Raw genomic sequence first — 14,628 nt, forward strand, 5'->3', positions numbered from 1 at the left:
TATGAATAAGAATTCCATGTCCAAAAAATAAAGTATTAGGGGGATTTCAAAACTTCAGAGTTTTCAAATATGTTTGCAAGCAGCTTCAAAATTCCGACTCCATGCCCAACAAGGCACTTGGTCTGCGATTTAGTGTTTTTCAGACAAACATTGTCCCGAGTTGGAGCTAATACTTGGTCTGCGATTTAGTGTTTTTCAGACCAACATTGTCCCTAGTTGGAGCTAATACTTAGTGTTTTTCAGACAAAACGTTGTCCCGAATTGGAGTAATATGTTGTGGTTTCATTTTGTGCAGAAAAATGTTTAAGGGAACATTTTATGGGAGCCCGTTAATATTGGATATCATATTTTCCTAATTTAATTAAAAAAAACTGATTAATTTAGGCCAAATTGGATTTTTATAAGTAGGATCGAGATTCATGTTTTCTTATTAGAGAGTTTCTTCTATTCAAAAAATTTCATGCGGCTCGAGGTTCTGGTCTTGGTCATGTATAAGCAATACTCAAATCATCGAACCAAAACACCAAGGGAGGAGCCCATCAAGATATGGACGTATAGCTCAACGCGTCGGAATTAGCTGTGAGGATTGGTAATCTAAATCATTAAAAATACTTTTTCTAATCCGATGTGGGATGTATCCTTAAAATTGTGAAGGAAGTTCTTAAAATGCCATAAGGAATCTGTATTTTGATCTTTGTCAATATATAAGTTTCTTCATGCAAAATATTATCATGTAAGCAAGCTTTGTCCAAGTCATTAACGAGAATATTTGTTTGAGGAAAGGGAAATTTATTGGTCTCTTGTTCTCTGCTATACTAGCAGGGTGACATTGAGACTCCCAAAGTTTTGGTAAAGGAATCACCTCGACGATTTTTTTGTTCTTAAATTTGAAGGAACTCTTGACGGAGGAAAAATAATTTGTTTATGGGTTTATTATTTTGAGTGTCCAATTAACATACCCAAATAAAAAAAAGGTATTGAACTGGACAAATCAACAACAACATTATTCATTGCTACCAACAATGAAATTACGTTAACAAAACTCCCCTGGTGACATCCGTGTACTTCTCTGGTGTAATGATTCGCCTTATGCTAGGACTGGCTCCAACAACTTGTATTTTATGTGGAATTGTTTTTTCTGAAGCTTTTGCAGTACTAACATGGTCAATCAAATTCCAACTCTCTCTTTCATTTGAGAAGGATGCTTCAATATTAAAAGAAAATGAATAGAAGGAGCAGTCATTGTTTCTTCCTTTAAAAGCAGCCGTTTGTATTCTACCACTTATTGTGTTGGGAAGCTTTTATGCGATTCATTGTGTCTGGACTACGGCAAAAGCTTATTCAAGTCCATTGATTCTGCTTGGAATTCATGTTTTCAATGATTTTCAAGAGGCACATGCATGGCTAAGCCACATTACTGATGAAAATGACAAAGTTGCATCTTGATGGGACTATGGCTACTAGGAAATTGCGATGACTAATTGAATTGTGATCGTTGAGAACGATACATGGAAAAATAAGCATATTGCAACAATTGGTAAAACGATATCATCTCCGGAGCGACAGGCCTGGGAAATTCTTGAATGTTTAGATGTAAATATATGTTTAATGGTATTTGGTTAGATATCCAAGTCAAGTGCCAATTCAATTAAATGTTTGATTTTTGTATCATTAGTAGTGGAGTGGTTGGTCTTGAATTTGCAAAACATGGGTTTGTGGGAGTCATCACAAAAACTGAATCACATGAGAGTAATACGATATATGCGCAAGATGGTGTTGGTGTAGTTTTTTTAGAAGTCTGGTACAGCGAGTGGTGGTGCGAAAAAACCCCAGGGTGGTTTGGAGAAGCTATTGCAAATGCGTAAAGGAGCAAACAATTAAATGTCGATGTGATAAGGTTGTAAGTGACACCAATTATGAGCGAGTTCCATATATTTCTTATTTCATCGAGAAGGCAGAGTAAACAGCTAAATTAAATTCGATTCAGTGATTCCATAATTGCGCAATCAAGGGAACGATGTGCATGGATGTTTCCCTAGTTAATTGGGCGGAGCACAACATTCTTCTAACAAAGCGGATTATTTTGTTTGCAGCTTACGTTATCGTTTCATTAGACCAATATAACTTTAAATTGGAATGGGACTATTCCAAAATGGAGAATCGATGCCCAATGGAGTTAAGAGATGTGAGACAGAAAATCTACATAATGTTCGGGTTAAAAAGAGAGGTATATTAATTACATTACCTAAAATCACAAGGATGCAATACATATTTATGGTGTTTTTGAGATTCAACTAATTCCAAATATAAATAGGGAGGTTGAGATATTTTTTCAACATCTGCTTACAAATCTGTAGTTAATTTTAAATTATAAATGGAAGAATTATTTTTCAACACTTTCTTTTAATTCTTACATGCACAATTACAACACATTATAACAATAAAAATAATATGTCTCATTGATCTTCATCAGCAACTCTACCCACTTTTTAGTCATCTAGACTCCGCTCTTTCTTTCTCCACATCTTCAAGCTTACCTTACGACTCATTTAGAGGTTCTTTCTCCACATCTGCAAGCTTACTTTACGACTCATTTAGAGTACACCTGCTTTTGACCATCAATGAAGAACTTTGCAAGATCAACAATATTGACAACTCGACTCGTCGGGGGCTTCCGCAATAAGAGTTGTCATGTGAAGGACCATCATATGGACCAATCACCATCTATCAAATATTTCGCTTTCGTCTATCCATCAATTATTAGGCAAATGGTCTGAACACTGAATGTGTTCAAAATATGATCTAACACACATGGATCTCACATTATATTCAAAATATGATCTAACAACTTGACCTACTTCGCACACATGGATCTCACATTATAACAAGTAATCGTTGTTCAGGAGTTTCTTAGCACCAAGAACAACAAACCATAACAGCCTAAAAATAATTTATCAAGGTTTCCCAATGCCTGTTGAATCAGGTGCACAGCAAAACTAAATTAAACACACAGCAGAAGCACATATAACACAGTATTTAACGTGGTTCACCCAACCAATCTGGGCTACGTCCACCAAACATAGGCATCAGGAGTTTATTAATCAAATTAGGAGATTACATCATGAAAGCCTCACAAAACTCTCACACTCTTAGCAAACCATCCGAATGGTTGCCTGTTATATAGCCTAGAGAATTTAACAACCTCATTAATTCCCTCACATCAAATATAGGAGGCATTAACTCCCTCCCAACAACCTGGAGTTAATCTAGGACCTGAATTCCTATTGTTGTCACCAGCTGAGATTTTTCCTATTTCATCCCAAACAGAAAATCTCAACAATCTCCACCTTGACAACAACTCGCCTGATGCCCTGTTATTATTATTTTATCTTTTCTACAAGCCAAGAGAAGCCAAACACCAGCGTAGCTTCTCCAACAAAACTGGTTTCGTGAACATGTCTGCACAGTTCTCCTTTGTATGCACCTTTTCAAGAGAAACTCCCCTTTCAGTGATAACCTGTCTTACAAAATGATATTTGATTGGAATATGCTTTGACTTACTATGATAGGCCGGATTCTTAGCCAAATGTATTGCACTTTGACTATCACAAAGTAACCTGATGTTATCCTGTAACCTACCAAACTCACCAAGCAAACCTTTCAACCAAACCGCCTCTTTGCAAGCATGAGAAGCAGCAATGTATTCTGCTTCAGTAGTAGACAAAGCAACAATGTTCTGTAGCTTTGACATCCAGCTTATAGCTCCACCTGCAAGAGTAAAGACGTACCCTGAAGTTGACCTTCTCTTATCCAAATCACCTGCAAAATCGGAATCAACAAATCCGCAAACAAATTCACTACTCTTATTGTAAGAAATACAATAACTACTTGTGCCTCTCAAGTACCGAAGCACCCATTTCACTGCTGACCAGTGTTCTTTACCCGGATTTGCCATGTACCTGCTGACAACCCCAACTGCATGAGAAATATCTGGTCGCGTACACATCATCGCATACATCAAACATCCTACTACATTGGCATAAGGAATTCGAGACATATAATCCTTTTCTTCATCTGTATTAGGACATAAACTCGAAGAAAGCTTAAAATGGGAAGCTAAAGGGATCGACACAGGCTTCACATTGTTCATACCAAACCTCAAAAGTATTTTCTCAACATACTTCTGTTGTGAAAGCCACAGCTTACCATTACTCCTGTCTCTGAAAATCTCCATGCCCAAAATCTGTCTTGCCGCTCTTAGATCTTTCATATCAAACGTCCTTGCCATCTGAGTCTTCAACCTGTTGATTTCTTCAATGCTTTTGCTTGCTAAAAGCATATCATCAACATATAACACTAAGATAATGAACATGCCATTATTTAACTGCTTAAAATAAACACAATGATCATATTCACTTCTTACATATTTCTGACTCAACATGAAAGAATCAAACTTCTTATACCACTGCCGAGGCGACTGCTTCAGGCCATATAATGACTTCTTGAGCGTGCAGACAAATTTCGCATTGCGATGCTGAACAAACCCTTCCGGTTGTTCCATATATATTTCCTCATCTAAGTCTCCATGTAGAAATGCAGTCTTAACATCTAACTGCTGCAACTCTAAGTCAAACAAAGCCACTAATGCTAACACAATTCTAATTGAAACAATTTTAACCACTGGTGAAAATATCTCATGAAAGTCTATGCCAGCTTTCTGAGAAAACCCTTTTGCAACCAGTCGAGCTTTGTACCTGTCTTCCGTATCATTCACACCCCGTTTCAGCTTGAAGACCCATTTGCATCCCACAGTTTTCCTGCCTTTCGGAAGCTCAACCAGATCCCATGTACCATTCTTACCTAAGGCCATCATTTCTTCCTTCATGGCTGCTTTCCATTTGTCACTATTTGAACCTTCTACAGCTTCCTGATAACACAAAGGTTCATCATCATTAGCGATCAAAGCAACTGAAGTAACATGATCATCATACCTTCTCGGACGGCGTTTGATCCTTGTAGACCTTCTTAAGAATGTTTCTGGTGCTTCCACAATTGGCTGTCTATCAACTGTAGGAATTTCTTCATGATTGCCATCTGAGACCTATTCATGTCCTCCATCTGAACCCTGTTCATAATCTGATTCTGAAACCTGTTCATGACTAGAATCTGAACTATGGTCGTTATGACTATCATTAGAAATGTTGTCAAACTGAATATGCTGGAAATCAGATACATCATCCTGTTTCAATCTTCTATCTACATCTAACTGTACAAAAGAGGATTCATTAAACTTTACATCTCTGTTGATGATGATTTTGCGGGTGGTAGGATCCCACAATCTATATCCCTTCGTTCCATCACCATACCCAACAAAGATATATCTTTTAGACTTTGGATCTAATTTAGTTCGCTGATGTTTAGGCACTAGAGCATATGCATCACAACCAAACACTCTGAGTTTAGAATAGTCACAAGGGTGTCCTGTCCATACCTCTTGCGGAACCTTGCAGTCTATTGCCGTTGATGGAGATCGGTTTATCACATAAGAAGCGGTTGCCACTGCTTCCGTCCACAACTCCTTCGGCAACCCCGCGTTACTCAGCATACACCTTGCTCTCTCTAGAAGAGTCCTGTTCATGCGTTCAGCAACTCCATTCTGCTGAGGAGTATAAACCGTGGTCTTATGTCTTTCGATCCCTGCATCCTTGCAATAGCTGTCAAACTCCTTGGAGGAAAACTCACCACCATTGTCAGTTCTTAAACATTTTATAGTTCTACCAGTGTTGTTTTCTACCAATGCTCTAAACTGCTTGAAAACTGTAAAAACATCAGACTTCTTTTTCAACATGTAGACCCAAACTTTCTGAGAAAAGTCATCAATGAATGATACAAAATAAGACGAACCACCATATGAAGCTGTAGGAGCTGGACCCCACACATCTGAATGGATATAATCAAGTATGCCTTTACTAGTATGTTTGCCTGTTTTAAACTTTTGTTTACTTTGTTTACCAAACAGACAATGTTTACAGAAATCCAATTTTCCAGATCTTAGATTAGGAAGTAACTTTCGGTCAGCCAAAATTTTCAATCCTCTTTCACTCATATGCCCCAATCTTTGATGCCATAAGTGAATGGAAGTACTGTCATGTTCAGACACAGACACATGATATGACCCGGTTCTACCTTCTAACTGAAATAGATTTCCTACTTTCTTAGCCTTCATCACTAGTAAGATACGTTTATAGATTTTCATAACTCCACCTTGAATTACAGTTTTATATCCATTTGAATCAAGTGCTCCTAATGAAATCAAATTTTTTCTTAGATCTGGTACATGTCTCACATCAGTTAATATTTTTGTTGTCCCATCAAACATTTGCAGTTGTATGCTCCCAATTCCCACAATATTACATGTTACATCATTACCCATGTACACAACACCATCATCAACTGATCTATATGTTTTAAACCAATCTCTATGTATACACATGTGGTTAGATGCCCCGGAATCTAACAACCAATGTTGATCATGTTTTGAAACATTAACTGACAATACTTCATCACTCATACCTGAACCAGATACTAAACCTGTATCTGTGGTGTTGGCTTCCTTCTTTTCTGTCGAAGAGCCTTCTTTAGCAGCCTGCTTTCGCTTCCAGCAATCCTTTTTCAGATGTCCAGCCTTGCCACAATGCCAGCACTTCACCTTGGGCTTCTTTCCTTTGGATTTTGAGCGAGAGTCGCTATGCTTTCCCCCGGAGTGTCTCTCTCATGAGCGACCTCTGGCCATCATTACCTCTGATGTAGAGGTGTCTGCATTCGACCTCTTCCTCGTCTCCTCAGCCAACAAGGCTCCAACAACATCGTCAAACTCAAGGATTTCTGATGTACTAAAGCTTATGGAAGTAACAAAGTGATCCCAGGATTCAGGCAAAGAACATAATAGAGTTATTGCCTTATCCTCTGAATCAAATTTCACATCTAGACTATTTAATTGCACCAACAAGGTATTAAAAACATTCAGGTGATCAACAATTGAGGTACCTTCTTTCATCCGCAAACTGTAAAGCTGTCGTTTCAGGAGAATCCGATTTGTCAAAGATTTCGTCATATAGAGCTTCTCAAGCTTCGACCACAAGCCTGCGGCGGTTTTTTCTGACACAATGTTGAAGAGAACATCGTCCGCCAGACATAACCGAATTGCGCTCAGAGCTCTATCGTCCATCTCATCCCATTCATCCTCCGTCATGGAAGGAGGTCTTTTGTTTTTCCCCAACAGTGCTTTCGCCACACCTTGTTGAACCAGCAGATCGTGCATCTTCACCTTCCAGATCTCGAAATTATTCTTGCCATTAAATTTTTCAATTTCAAACCGGGCACTTTGAGTTTTCGCCATTTGTATAAAAAAAAAACACAATAATCTCCAATATCCAACCAACAATAAAAAAATTGCCTTTGCCTTTGATTTTACACAAAAAATCTGCCTATGCCTTTGATTTTACACAACAAAAAATCTGCCTTTTTTGCACTTCACAAAAAAATTAATATACGTCCTTTTCAAAAAAAACTTCAATATCCCTTATAACTCCTATTTTCTGTTTAACAAATAATTACGTACTCCTTTTTGTTTAAAGGCATTAAAGTAAGTACGCACTCCTCTTTGTTTGGTTAATGGCATTAAAATCATTACCAAATTTCCTTTGATTATTTGTCAAACGGATTCCTTAATAGGACCAGGCAACAGTGCAATTCCAAGTTTTAAATCAGCAGAAGATATTTGAACCTAGCGTATGGTGGGAGAAGATATTTCGGCAGGCTTGGCTCCGAATCCCAAAGCTACAGTTAATCCGAAATAATGAATGATTCATTCAATTTAAAGTTCAGCTTGTTTCTGAACAAGTCTGATCCCCCGAAATACAACGCTTGCATTTATTTAGAAATATATATATACAACGCTGGATACTGTTGGACAATGCACGGTTTCATTTGATAGGGATTGCAGCACGGTTTCATTTGAAACAGAACAAGATAAAAAACAACGTTAACTTATGAGGCAGCGTTAACATAAAAAACCAGTGCTCCACAGCAAATTATATCCGGGCAATGACATTCGTGCAATTCCATTCTCAACGCCCCATTTAATATTATATGAAACAGTCACCATTACGCAGCACCAGCAATTAAAACAGCGACCAGCAATTAAAAAACAACGACCAGCAATTAACAACGCACCATTTAATATCAGGATCGCCTCCAGCGCCTTGGTCCACCAGCGCTCCGGTCAACACAAGTCCGCGCTCCCTTGCTCCACGCGCAGATTTTACAGTGCTTAGCGCGCACAGGCAGCAACTCCAGCACCTCCAACATGCTCTGATACCAATTGTTGAATCAGGTGCACAACAAAACTAAATTAAACACACAGCAGAAGCACATATAACACAGTATTTAATGTGGTTCACCCAACCAATCTGGGCTACGTCCACCAAACATAGGCATCAGGAGTTTATTAATCAAATTAGGAGATTACATCATGAAAGCCTCACAAAACTCTCACACTCTTAGCGAACCATCCGAATGGTTGCCTGTTATATAGCCTAGAGAATCTAACAGCCTCATTAATTCCCTCACATCAAATATAGGAGGCATTAACTCCCTCCCAACAACCTGGAGTTAATCTAGGACCTGAATTCCTATTGTTGTCACCAGCTGAGATTTTTCCTATTTCATCCCAAACAGAAAATCTCAACAATGCCAAAAACCACAAATTTAATTTAGGCAACAGTGTTCAATAATTAGTTATGTACCTACAATTTACGAACCAAAAATATACCTAATATATAGTTCATACAACATAAACATATATTTATTCTCTATATTACAACGAACTCTATTCTCTCTCCCTTGTTCAAAATCGCCTGTAGAAGTGGAATTCTTCCACCAGATTTTCCAAGGACGACTCTGCGTCTGCTCTACCAATTTCGAGTCTGTGTTTCATCCTCATGGGCCGGCAGCAGACTGAGATTGACAGAGGTGTGATTGAATTCTGTGTCGGGCAGGACTAGGATGCTCCGCCATTCTTAATGAGCCGTCGAGTTTGAATATACTTAGATCCACTGCACAACTCCTTCTTATTCACCTGCCATATCTCCTTGGTCGTTCCACAGATTGACCAACTAGAGTTTTGGATTGTGCTTGGGTACTCGAGTGAAATCAACATTAAATCTGATTAGCAGATACCACGCCTTCAATTCTTGGTAAGATACGCGTCCGATCGCAGTCATGATCTTGGGCTCCAAAACCACATCGAGGAATTGCCTCCATATATCATAGGTTCTCCAGAATTTCAAGTGCTGAAAGAGATACACGACAGACAACATAGACAATGCATAACAAACCTGTCGCGCTTCTCCACTCACATCAGAAAACGATTTTTCATGGATACATGACAGGCAACACACCACACTGGATCACCCACCACACTCGATCACCATAGATTTATTAACGCAACAGAATGTTGGCTCCACACAGAGAAAGGAACATTGTGATTATACAATTTTGTCACGAACACTCAAGTGGCAGCTTCTACTCTGGTCACTCTTTCCAATCACGTGCCAAAGGGGACACTAAAAACAATATTAAATTCAGCACTAAAATAATAGTAAAATAAACACTCAACTTAATCGCCAGAATCTTTCATACTTCCGGGCCCTCCGGGAAGGGAGTCAAGCCCATAGAGGCTCTAATACCATGTTAAAAACAAAGGTATACACACACAAACTAATAATTTTTATTATATTACTTAAAATTACAAGGATATAATACATATACATATTTATGGTGCTTGTAAGATCCAACCAATTCCAAATATAAATAGGGAGATTGAGATATTCACTCAATATCCACTTAAAAAACTGTAACTAATTCTAAATTATAAATAGAAGAACTATCTTCCAACATTTTGCAGTTGGAACTTGTGACCAAGTTAATGAGTCTAAAGGAGATAAGGAATCTACATGGACTTCATTCAAACCTCACAAGCAATCACAAGCAATCAATAGGAATCAAGAAGATCAACGGTCAATAATATTATTTCTTAGATCCATGAGACCCTGACAACAAAATATGAACAAAGGTTATACCAAAAGAGTTCCCCCGGTAGTGGTTTGGTTGGAACCGCTCATCCACAGATGGATGGCTCAGATTTGTCCCGACATCACCCTACCCAATTTTCTCAAACCGCCAAATTTGCCTTCGTAAATGGTTTATGGTTTTGTTCAGTGACGTATGGATGATGACAAGGTCGGGACCCACTTATAGTTTTCCATTGTCGTTCAACTCACCACTAGCGCGTTTCACCTTTGAACATGGATGTCATTATATCTAGCACCCACACGCATATGTTTATTCTAATGGTCATATGTACGCTATTATTTTGAGAACAAAGCCCTATTTATACATATACTGTAAAATTTCAAAGGGGGTGGCAGTTTATTTTTGAAAGTTTTTATTTTATCTATATATATATAATATTAAAATAACTTTTTTGTAACGTGATTATTTCATTACCTTTTAAAAAAGGAAAAAGAAAGAAACAATTTTTATAACCATATTTAGAATGAGTTTAGAAACTGATTGAGACAGTTAAGACTAAAGGGAAGGGGAATAAAAATGAGAAATCAACAATTGTAAAGGGTTCAAAGTTTGAACCATGGAGCTATGTAAAGAAATCTCTCAAGAAGCTAGTAATAGAAATTAGTTTTGATTCCAATATTGGGAAGAGTTTCAGGTTTTGTTTCTTTCTACATGGTATCACTATTTTGTCAATGTTTTCCTATGCTAGTAATGAATGTAATGTAGCAGTAAATTTCTTCAGTTTATGATTATGAATTTACTTTGAATAGTAATCACTTTTGTGATTTGAAGAGTCTTAATGGGCGCTCCATCATGCTAGGATTTCCTCCATACATCTCATTCTCTCGCTATTATTTCCGTAGAGATTGGAATTTAGATTCTTGATTGACCTGGGTTGACACTCTGCCTTCTTATTCCTCCGCTAAACCATTTCTTTAATTCAATGACCTTGCCATCTCTGAATGTTCCTGACCATTCTGGTTTTAAAGGCTAGGTTTTTTTATTAGGTCTTTCATTGTTGTTTTCATGGTCAATCCCTTTGTCCACCTGTTTTAAAAATCTCGATTAGTTTTATGGTTGTCCCGAGCACTAGTTCCCTGCAGCCAGGAACTACCTTTAAGGTGACAATGCTACACATAAGAAATTATCTCATCCTAGATTCATGTCCTCTTAGAGTTGTACATGCGTAGGATGTGCACTATCATCCTGTTGAAAAATTATATTTGGCCATCAATCTAGGGATGGAATGCAATCGACTTGGTGAACTTAGTGTCCAATAATGTCTAGAGGCTCAACCAAAATGTACTTAGGAACCTTCTATCTTGATATGATATAATGGTCTGCGAGATTCCAAAATGTACCCATATTCATTCAAATGAGAGTTTGACAATGTCCTATGTTGTGATGCTCTTCTTACAAGTCGACAGTATGACCATCTTAGAAAATTTGTCCATGACCACAAATACACAACCATTACCATTGCTTGGTACAAGGGAGTCCCAAATTATAGTCCATGGAGATGTATTCTGAGTCATGGCTGGGAGTAGGAAGAGAAGTGTACAAGCCTTGCTTCTTGATGGTTCGCTTGATGATGGTACAGGTAGTTCAGGATCTGACAAGTGGACCAAGTAACATAATAATGCATCATGGAGGTGGAAATATGAAACTTGCTTGCCATCCACTAACATCTAGTAAGTGGTGGTGAACTCTGGATCATTCTTGTACAGTTGCGACCATTAAAAGGTCTCACGGTCATAAAAGTTGAGAATAATAGTTAGTGCTGCAACTGGGGGCCGACTGAGGCAATTTGCAAGATGATTGGTGTTGCCCTTCTTGTGCTTACTATTCAAGTGGAATTGTTGTAGATATGTATACACCTTCTGATGGGGAACATTCTACAACTTCCCTTTTGTTTATATGAACTTAAGAGGTTGGTGATATGCGTGGATGACCGTTTCCTTCCCGAGAATGTAATGTTTCCATTGCCGGGAAGTTGGCACAATAGAATACATTTATTTATCATAAGTGGGGTACTTCTGAATTGTATCAAAAAGTGTATCATATGCTAGGCCACAGAATGCCCTTGTTGGGTGAGAACTACACCAATAACATAGTTGGAGGCATTGGTCACAATTTCAAGGCCCAAAAATATGCGAAGCTCTGTGAGAGTGGTCGGGGTTGGCTAATCCCAAATGACTTGGATCTTAGCCGGATCCACATGCACACATTTCTCATCTATGATGTTACCTAGATATTGGATATGGCCCATGCCAAAGGTGCATTTCTCTAGGTTGACACATAATTTGTGGTGCCGCAGGGTTTGAAGAATCTGTCGAATGTGTTGCAAGTTCTCTTCCCAACTCTTTCTATCAGTAACAAAGAAGTTGGTGAAGGGCCGCAATATGTCATCCATCAGCCTCATAAAAGTAGTAGTGGCATTAGGCAACCTGAACGACATGACCTACCATTCAAAAAGGTCATATTTCGATTGGAAGGTAGTCTTCCATATATTTGTGGGTTCTATTGGAACCTTGTGATAGCTAGACTCCAGATCGATCATGCAGAAATACTTGGCCCCCTTGTGTTATCACCCAAAAGTTGATCACCTAGCCATTTATAACTAGGTGAATCTGTTGGGTCCCTATAATACTAGTGATTACCCCATTACTATTGTAGTTATACCCCTTATTTATATTGTTGTGCCCCTATTACCCCCATATTGTTATTTTTGTGCCCCATAGAATCTCTCTATTGTTATTTTTGTGGCTTTATATTATTATTGTTAGGTCGGCTGGATTATATTGTGACTCCTTAGACTCCTATATATAGAAAGGAGGTTTTGTCATTTGTATCATCCAAGAATTGTTCATTTATGTAAAGGAGGTTGCCCCCTCGGAGAGGCTGAATTCTAAGGCGTTGATCTATCTTTTCTATCTTTTCTTGAGCCGGTTTCATAACATTTGGTATCAGAGCTTTGGATTCTAGGGTTTCGCTGCTCCAAACAGGTCATCGTGGAATTTTCGCTATAACTTTTTTTCTGTAACGTTTCAGAAGTCACAAAAAAAACCCATTTGAGAATAATTGGCGCTGAACCTTGGGTCCGAATTTCAGAGCTTTTTGCGTGATATTTTCGGAGATATGATCTGAGGAAGTTGGCCTTTTTGCAGACTCCTGAATCACATTCAAAACAGGTGACCTGAGAAAAATTGTCATAACTCTCTCTCTGAGGATTGGATTGAAATTTCGTAAAAAGGTACAGAAAGAGGACGGACTTTAGTTTCTTGTGTGTGTGTTTCAGATTCAAAGGTTGAAACAGTGACTCGTGGCACGTCGTACAAGTTCGCTCTACTGAACCAATCTAAAAGCAAGTCACTGTGGGAGATTTCACATAACTCTTCCTTGGAGAATCCAATTTGGCTCAGACTTGTGGCATTGGAAAGAGGACGCAGAAGGCTACTACAAGTAGCAATTTAAGAACTGGATGATCCGAAATTACAGAGATACATCAGATTCAATATCAGGCTTCTATAAAGTGAAAAAATGTGTGTAGTTTTTTTTTTAAATTTTTGTGTAAGCTTGGTTTAACGGAATTCAAAGGGCATAGTAAAGCATTATTATCGGTAACTAATGCCCCGAGGAAAGAAAATGCAAGCACCTAGTAAGGAACCTGAAATCTCTAGCATGACTCATGAAGAAGAAGAAGAAATGCTACATGATATATCAAAATTACAAGAACAAGTGCAACAAATGTCACGCTCACAAAAGCTAACAGAAGCTAAGATAAGTGGCGTGGAATCTAAGATAAAGGGCATGGAAGCTAAGATGGATGATTCGAAGACAGATTTGAAGAGAGACATGGGAGATTTGAAGATAGATTTTGAAGTCAGATATGGAAGAATTGAAGAAGTTGCTACAAGAAAGGGTCACTAATGGTGAAAAGGTAGTAAAGGAAACTCATGATGAGAACAAAAGAAATGTTAATCATGATACCATAGATGCTAATGTTGGATTGAAGAATCACCATATTCCAAAAATCGATATGAGGAAGTTTGATGGCAAGGATCCCGCTACATGGATATTACAGATGGAGCAATTCTTCGATCTCAATAATGTGCAAAATGCACAAAAGGTACGTATGGCAACTGTATATTTGGAACCAAATCAGTTTGTATGGTATCAATGGTTTTGCTCTCGTAAACAATTTATCACTTGGGCAATTTTTACGGAAGAATTGATAGCACATTATGAAGATACAAAAAGCAACACTTTTTTTAGCCAATTGATAAGTCTCAAACAAAAGGCTTCAGTAATGGAGCACATTGAGGAGTTCCAAAAATTGAACATAAGGGTAAAAGATATTCCAGAGGAGCATAGGATTGATGTGTTCATAGGGTCTTTAAAGGATAATATCCAACATGATGTTCGCCTTTGGGAACCGGATTCATTAGAGAAGGCATTCAGGTTGGCAAGAAAAATGGAAAGCAAAATTATGGC

This window comes from Pinus tabuliformis, chromosome 8 (genome assembly GCF_031772625.1).
Source record: "Pinus tabuliformis cultivar Carrire ecotype Pingquan chromosome 8, CPIR1, whole genome shotgun sequence".
NCBI lineage: Eukaryota > Viridiplantae > Streptophyta > Pinopsida > Pinales > Pinaceae > Pinus > Pinus tabuliformis.